Source organism: Balaenoptera physalus (genome assembly GCF_965194825.1).
Source record: "Balaenoptera physalus genome assembly, chromosome: 8".
NCBI lineage: Eukaryota > Metazoa > Chordata > Mammalia > Artiodactyla > Balaenopteridae > Balaenoptera > Balaenoptera physalus.
In genome coordinates this window covers 77,726,028-77,734,332 of record NC_138887.1, presented here as the reverse complement: position 1 = coordinate 77,734,332, position 8,305 = coordinate 77,726,028, and the positions used below count along the sequence as shown (strand labels likewise).

At 38.9% G+C, this 8,305-nt stretch overlaps 1 pseudogene across 1 annotated transcript; it reads left to right on the top strand.

The window, feature by feature from the left end:
• Positions 1 to 2,159: 2,159 nt before the first annotated feature.
• On the top strand, positions 2,160 to 4,194 carry LOC309665494 (protein SET pseudogene; annotated as a pseudogene). Its single transcript has one exon. The product of its transcript is annotated as a protein SET pseudogene (transcript).
• Positions 4,195 to 8,305: the final 4,111 nt, after the last annotated feature.

Below are 8,305 nucleotides of genomic sequence, written 5' to 3'. Positions count from 1 at the left end.
ATTAATAAGGATCTACCAATGCCTTTGGGTCGTGTTAGCATACAGGGTACTATTTGCTATGTTACAGACATGCAGAATGAATGAATGTGGCATGTGAGCTGGTGGTACACAAGCAGGCAGCCTCGTAGAGCTGTGGTCTGCTGCTAGGTACCTGAGTATGGCAGACAGTGCTCCTTTGCTCCCTCTCCAGTTTTCTCTGTGCCCGAGAGGGAACAGAAGTTAGTTTCTTTGGTTAAAAGTTGTAATTAGGGGCTTCCCTGGTGGTGCAGTGGTTGAGAATCTGCCTGCCAATGCAGGGGACACGGGTTCGAGCCCTGGTCTGGGAAGATCCCACATGCCACGGAGCAACTGGGCCCGTGAGCCACAATTACTGAGCCTGCGCGTCTGGAGCCTGTGCTCCACAACAAGAGAGGCCGCGATGGTGAGAGGCCCGCGCACCACGATGAAGAGTGGCCCCCACTTGCCGCAACTAGAGAAAGCCCTCGCACAGAAACGAAGACTCAACACAGTCATAAATAAATAAATAAATAAAAGAACGTGAATTTCTAAAAAAAAAAAAAAAAGTTGTAATTAAATGAGTACTCAAATAGTAGTTGCAAAGACATACAAATATGTAAGGTAATGGATATGTTTTGTTGGGTTTTCAAGGAAATTGCTGTAGTTTTATTAAGAGATGGTGAGTTTAATGTGATATATATGTTTTATCTTATAAAGCTATAAATTTATCATTTAATTATATGTGCATGTGTGTATGTATGTGTGTGTATATATATATACATGGCATGTGAATTAGTAGAAGAGTTTGTGAATGACAGTTCAGAAAAAGAATGATCTTTGGAGATCCTTTTCTTTTTTCCGTTTTTGTCATGCTTTTGAATCATTTTTAAACAAAAATTCTTTACTTCTAAGTTAGGATTCCTAGTTATTATTGTTACTCTTTTAATTTTATTTTAAATTGTCCATCTTACAAAGATTGCAACGATTTTCTTATCTTTAGGCACCCATTACTTATGCTCTGATCTTTACGTATGTTCATATCTCACCTGTGTTAACTCTTTTATTTTGCATTTCCCATATTCAAGCCCTAAATTCAAAATAGAAAATTTGTTAAGATACTTCTTGCAATCTTGACCCTCCTCAGAAGGGCACTGGGTAGCACTGTTTGTCTCCTAGAGATCATTAGCATGTTGGGTTTTTCCATATTGCTTTTAGCTCAGTCCCTACAAAAGCAAACTAAAACAGATGTTCCCTTGGGAGCCAAATGTTAACTAGGCCTTTTTCTTTCCTACTCAGACATTAGAGCAACACCTGACTTTGGGCAGCCTGACTATACTGAATCCTTCATAATTGTTCGTACAGAAAAGGTAAGTTGTGCTTTAAAAGTGCTTACACAAAAGCTAAAATCTCATCGCAAGCCTACGGTCTACCTTAGGTAGGTTTAGCTACCTTGTTTATTGCCGTGGTGCTGTGGCAGAAACAATTAAGCTAGTTGGTGCCTCAGTGGGAATTATTCTAGCTCCCCTTCTCACTCACTGCCCTCATAAGATTTGCTGTTCAAACCTAATTGCTTCAAAACAATGCACAATAGTCACATTTCACCTATGGCATTTTTTTGTTGTCTAATTCCCACATAATTGTCAAGAACCACTCCAACCTAAGTAATCCTAGGGGTTTTTTTTTCCCCTAGTAATCCTAGGAAATAGTAATCTTATTTCCTTAGTTTCCAACCTAAGGAAACCAATCTAGCTCCCCCTCCTAGTAAAAATGAACCCCACGACTGCTGAACAGCTCTTCAAACTCAGCATTCTCTGTCCCCTGGCCAATGCTGATACATTATTTTTTCATAGTTCTTATCTTTAAAATAAAGTACATTCTGTGCTGCATAAGCTGTAACTTCTGAACTCTGCCTCTTAACAAGAGCACACCACCTTGTTAAAGATTTAAGGATTCAAAACCACTTGCTGCAGATGCTCAACATCGCTAATTATTAGAGAAATGCAAATCAAAACTATAACGTACCACCTCACACCGGTATATATCAGAATGGCGATCATCAAAGAGTCCACAAACAATAAATACTGGAGAGGGTGTGGAGAAAAGGGAACCCTCCTGAGTTCTCTGAGCTCCTGGTACGAGCTTCTTCCCTTGGGTGGATTCTTGGCTTTTCTCCCAGCATGGCCCCCAAACACCAGTCTTCACTTCCACCCCAAGTAAAGAAACCGAAGAAACCAAGACGGACTCCTGCCTCCAGGCCAGAGGAAACGTCTGCTACTCCGAACTTGCCGAAGGAAGAAAAAGAACAGCAAGAAGCAATTGAACATATTGATGAAGTACAAAATGAAATAGACAGACTTAACGAACAAGCCAGTGAGGAGATTTTGAAAGTAGAACAGAAATATAACAAACTCCGCCAACCATTTTTTCAGAAGAGGTCGGAATTGATCGCCAAAATCCCAAATTTTTGGGTAACAACATTTGTTAACCATCCACAAGTGTCTGCATTGCTTGGGGAGGAGGATGAAGAGGCGCTGCATTATTTGACAAGAGTCGAAGTGACAGAATTTGAAGATATTAAATCAGGTTACAGAATAGATTTTTATTTTGATGAAAACCCCTACTTTGAAAATAAAGTTCTCTCCAAAGAATTTCATCTGAATGAGAGTGGTGATCCATCTTCAAAGTCCACTGAAATCAAATGGAAATCCGGAAAGGATTTGACAAAACGTTCAAGTCAAACGCAGAATAAAGCCAGCAGGAAGAGACAGCATGAGGAACCAGAAAGCTTCTTCACCTGGTTTACTGATCATTCTGATGCAGGTGCAGATGAGTTAGGAGAGGTCATCAAAGATGATATTTGGCCAAATCCATTACAGTACTACTTGGTTCCGGACATGGATGATGAGGAAGGGGAAGGAGAAGAAGATGATGATGATGATGAAGAGGAAGAAGGATTGGAAGATATTGATGAAGAAGGGGATGAGGATGAAGGTGAAGAAGATGAAGATGATGATGAGGGGGAGGAAGGAGAGGAAGATGAAGGAGAAGATGACTAATGGAACACTGATGGATTCCAACCTTCCTTTTTTAATTTTCTCCAGTCCCTGGGAGCAAGTTGCAGTCTTTCTTTTTTTTTTTTTTTCTCCTTCTCCTCTTGTGCTCAGTTGCCCTGTTTTTGAGGTCTCTTTTCTCCTTTATACCATGGCTCACAACTTATTTTGGAGGGAAATACCTTGAGCAGAATTCAGTGGGAAAAGAATCTCTACCCCTTTCTGTTCCAGATTCATTTTTATCCCTTCCTGTCTCAACAAAAACTTTATGGAATCAACACCACCATGCTCTGTGGGAAAAAAGAAAAACCTTCTGCTCCCTTAGCTCTGCTGGAAGCTGGAGGGTGCTAGGCCCCTGTGTAGTAGTGCATAGAATTCTAGCTTTTTTCCTCCTTTCTCTGTATATTGGGCTCAGAGATTACACTGTGTCTCTATGTGAATATGGACAGTTAGCATTTACCAACATGTATCTGTCTACTTTCTCTTGTTTAAAAAAAGAAAAAAAAACTTAAAAAAATGGGGTTATAGAAGGTCAGCAAAGGGTGGGTTTGAGATGTTTGGGTGGGTTAAGTGGGCATTTTGACAACATGGCTTCTCCTTTGGCATGTTTAATTGTGATGTTTAACGGACATCCTTGCAGTTTAAGATGACACTTTTAAAATAAAATTCTCTCCTAATGATGACTTGAGCCCTGCCACTCGATGGGAGAATCAGCAGAACCTGTAGGATCTTATTTGCAATTGACATTCTCTATTTTAATTTTGTTCCTGTTTATTTTTAAATTTTTCTTTTTGTTTCACTGGAAAGGAAAGATGATGCTCAGTTTTAAACGTTAAAAGTGTACAAGTTGCTTTGTTACAATAAAACTAAATGTGTACACAAAGGATTTGATGCTTTTCTCTCAGAACAGATATACTTAATATGACTTCCCAAGTTTGACTTGTATAATGTTACTGTCAAACTTTGTCACCTTAACTTCGTATTTTTTGATATGCACTTTGCAGGATGACCTCAGGGCTATGTTGATTGAGTAAAGGGATTTGAATCAATGTATTAATGTCTCCATAGCTGGGAACCCATCATGGGTACAGTTTGACATCAGTTTCTGAAATTTTTCACATCATTTGGGATATCAGATTGCTGAAAACTCAGTTCTGAATATGTTGTACCCTTGATTTGTATCTCAAATTGGCATTTCAAAATATGGGCTTTTATTTACCTGGATATAATAGTGCCTGCCACCACCATCAGACAGACCTGGTGCTCTACTGCCGAGTTAATACACAGGGCGATTGTTGGCATGTCTTCACTGGCACTGTAAAATGTGGCCGAGAAGACAGGCTTTCAGAGTAAGAAGTCCGTATTGGTGGTAAGAAACTCAGGTTAGGAGTACTTTTGTCTCAAAGTACCAGCTCTTTTAGCATATAGCTCTCAAATGAGACCTGTCTGTGTGAATCTGGGGGAGATGATGGACTCTGCTCTGTCTGCTAAATGCCATTGTGCATAAATCACATTTTGAGAAGCTACCTAATGCATAAGCTTTTTAATGCTGTAAAATATAGTAGCTAAAATTAAATGCCACTTAGCTTTTTCAGAGATGAATTAATGGACCGCCTGGTCAAATTCAAAGCTTTTTGATGTATAAAAACTTTATAAATGGAACTATTCCATCAATAGGCAAAGTATATCGAAAACCTGTCTAGATGGATAGTATGTAATTTCTGCACAGGTCTCTGTAGCAAATACATCACTGTATACTGGTCAGGAATCTTGCTCCAATAAAGGAACATAAAGATTTAAAAAAAAAAAAAAAAAAGAAAAGGGAACCCTCCTACACTGTCGGTGGGAATGTAAATTGGTACAGCCACTATGGAAAACAGTATGGAGGTTCCTCAAAAAACTAAAAATAGAACTACCATATGATCCAGCAATCCCACCCCTGGGCATACATCCAGACAAAACTGTAATTCGAAAAGATCCACGAACCCCAATGTTCATAGCAGTACTAGTTACAATAGCCAAGAGATGGAAACAACCTAAATGTCCATCGTCAGATGAATGCATAAAGAAGATGTGATATATATATATATATATATATATATATATATATATATATATAATGGAATACTACTCAGCCATTAAAAAAAGATAATGCCATTTGCAGCAACATGGATGCAACTAGAGGTCATCATACTAAGTGAAGTGAGTCAGAAAAAGAAATGTACTGAGGATGCCAAGACGTCAGCCTTGGAAGGGTCATATCAAGTATATTTAACCACAAGTAATACTCTTAAACTCTAGGGTATATACTCATGGGTTTATGATTCCCAGTGTGAAGTCACTAAGGATTCTACAACCTGGACATCCAGTCCCACTGGAGGTGTATAAACCTAAGGCTCAGTAAAAAGCTTTAGAAGCACAGAGCTCTGAAAGTGGGTAGCTACTCAAGTTCCCATATAAGACTTTTAGATTAAGATTTGTGATTAGGATATAACAGTTTAACACTTGCCTCCTTTTATTACTTCTTTCCTTTGTATGGGTCAAGGTATTAGATTGTAAAATAACTGCCATAGTTGTTTTTGCCTTTCTCTCAGCTGTCTTCTTTCCCATAAACTCTTTGAACTCCCTTATTTACCTCTCTCGAACAATTGTAATGGCTGACAATTTTTCCAACAAGTGGTTTTACCATCTGTCTTTAGACTCCTCTAATAAGACCTGCTAACATATATCTATATGTCTTCACTGAACCTAGGCCCCCAACCATTAGCTGCTGTTCCTAAAATGTACAAAGGCCTCAAAGGAATCCAAGGAATATGAGGGATAAAGAGACATGAGACTAATTCTCCTGATTAGGTTTAGGCCGACTAGGAAACTGGATACAAATGGTTCCAAATTTTTAAATTATATTTAATTTAAATTATATTTAATTTAAATTATATTTAATTTTATTATAAAATATAATTTCTTGAGCACTTCCAATATGTGTTTAAATATTACTATAAACTGTTATCTCAAACCAACATCTAGTGGATGATACCACATCAAGAAGACACAAAATTCTTCGTGGTCAACCATGGTCTTGGATCTGAATTTGACCACAAAAAGGGAGTAAGTATTTATAATAAGTCCTAGCTCACCTATGGTGTAGATACCAAAGGAAGGACATCAGCAGGAAATATGAAAGGTGAACATACCACCTTCCTACTCCACAGCTGAGTCCCAAGATTTCTTGGAAAAATGATGAATAACTAAAATTACCTTCCCTGATAATAATGCAGTCTGCTTGGGTGCAAATTGCCCTCTTGATAGTTTTTAGCCAATCAGCACACCCAAGGACAAAACAAAACAAAAACTTTTGTCATTGCTCCCCTGACTGAGAGTGTTCCCTCCATAAACCCTGTTTTGCCTATTGGATGGCAATCTGTATACAGCTAATCTCCCTTATAGATGAGTAAATGTCAGCTGTGCTTTAAATTAATGTCTCTGAAATGTTCTTTAACAAGGGTGATGTCAATATCCAAGATAGGGAATAAAAGCAGGGAAGTTAGTCTGGAAAGGGGTTAATGTTTGGAACATGCCGAGTTTGTGGTACTTGTAAAGGACATACAGGTGATAAGCAATTAATTAAAAGGAAAGATGGAGGCTGAAGCAGAAATTAGAGGTGATTAACACAGATGTGGTATGGACGATTTTGTAATAGATTACCCAGTAGTGCATAATGTTAAAATGGTGAATCACCACTGTCTGAGAGGAAGAAATTTTCTTCTATCCTTCTAGGTTCTTCTGGTTGGTCTAAGAATTAAATTGACATGAGACAGATTAACAGGAGAAAATCAAACAAAAGTTTAATAACATGTATACATGGGAGAGCCCAGGAAAACTGAATAACTCTCGTAAATGACTGAAACCCTCACCTTAAATACCACTTTTAACTAAAGACAAAAGAGGATGTTGGGGGTTGTTGTTTCGGACCTCAAAGGAGAAGAAGGCAATTTACGTGAAGACGGAAAAGCAAGTGTTTGGTAAACAAATGTTTGCTGGGCCACAGAGAGACAATGGGACACAGAGAGAAATTCTAACAAACAGACTTTGCTAGCTTCCTCCCTGTCTATACACCTAGTTCACACTATAGTTATCTATGGTGATAGTTCCTTTCCTGGAACAGGTCCTCTGTCTACATTCTTTAGGCAGTTAGGGGGCCGGCCAAAGGTTCTTCATGAGTCTTTTGGGCCTTGATTATTTTCATCTCGAAATAATCCACATGCCAAAGAGATACTTTGGGGTGGCAAATTTTGCTCTCCTACACCAACAAATTAACTACACCACCATCTGAGGGATGTGTGAAGAAGAGGAGCAGGCAAAGAAGATGGACTGAGCCATGCAATGAAATTAAAGAGGAGCAAAGAAATTTATTCGATCACATACGAAGTGCCATTGCTTTTAAGACATCTCTATTTCAGAAATGTTGAAAATTGAGCATCTTAGCACTGAGGAAATACAGCAGAATGTGGGCTGAAAAGGAGGCATTGGATTTGGAAGTTAGGGAGTCACTGGTTAATCCATTTCACTAAGTTGGTAAGTGCAGAACTGGATGGCTGTGAGTTGGAGCAAATGGGAGTGTGGAAGTAGGAACTATTTGCTGACCACTACTTTACAAATGGGAAGATGTGAGGAAGCTTGAATGAGGCAGGACACAAAGGAAGGTAATTTTTGTATGAAGAAGAACTGAGCCTCTTTGACAGCTAAGAAGCAGCTGATGGAGAGGTAGAGATCAAAGGTCCATGTGGGGCAGGTTAAAGTAGATTAGTGGAGAGGGGTACAGCTATGGAGTCAGTCGGGGCTGGGTTTAAGCAGTCACTTTTCTACTTACTAGTTATCTGACACTGGACATCTCAATTAGACCTTCTGAGCCTTGGTCTACTCATTTGTAACAGCAGGATAATCATTCCCCTACTTCATGGAGTTGTTGTATGTATTAAGTGAGATTATCCACTTAATGAAGTGTTTGGCACAGTGGCCAGGATGTATTAAATGCTCAATAAATGAGATCTACTATTAAGAGATTAAGAAAGAACATAATTGATTAGCCAAATGCAGGTGGGAAAGGATGGAATCAAGTTCATAGGTGGAGGAATTAGCCCTGAAAAGGAGGAGGGATCCCTATGTGGTGGTACTAAAAGATGTCCATAAATTCTTTGATCCCCTTTCCTTCAAAAAATGGACCCTAATTACCCTCCCCTTGAGTGTAGGTAGTACTT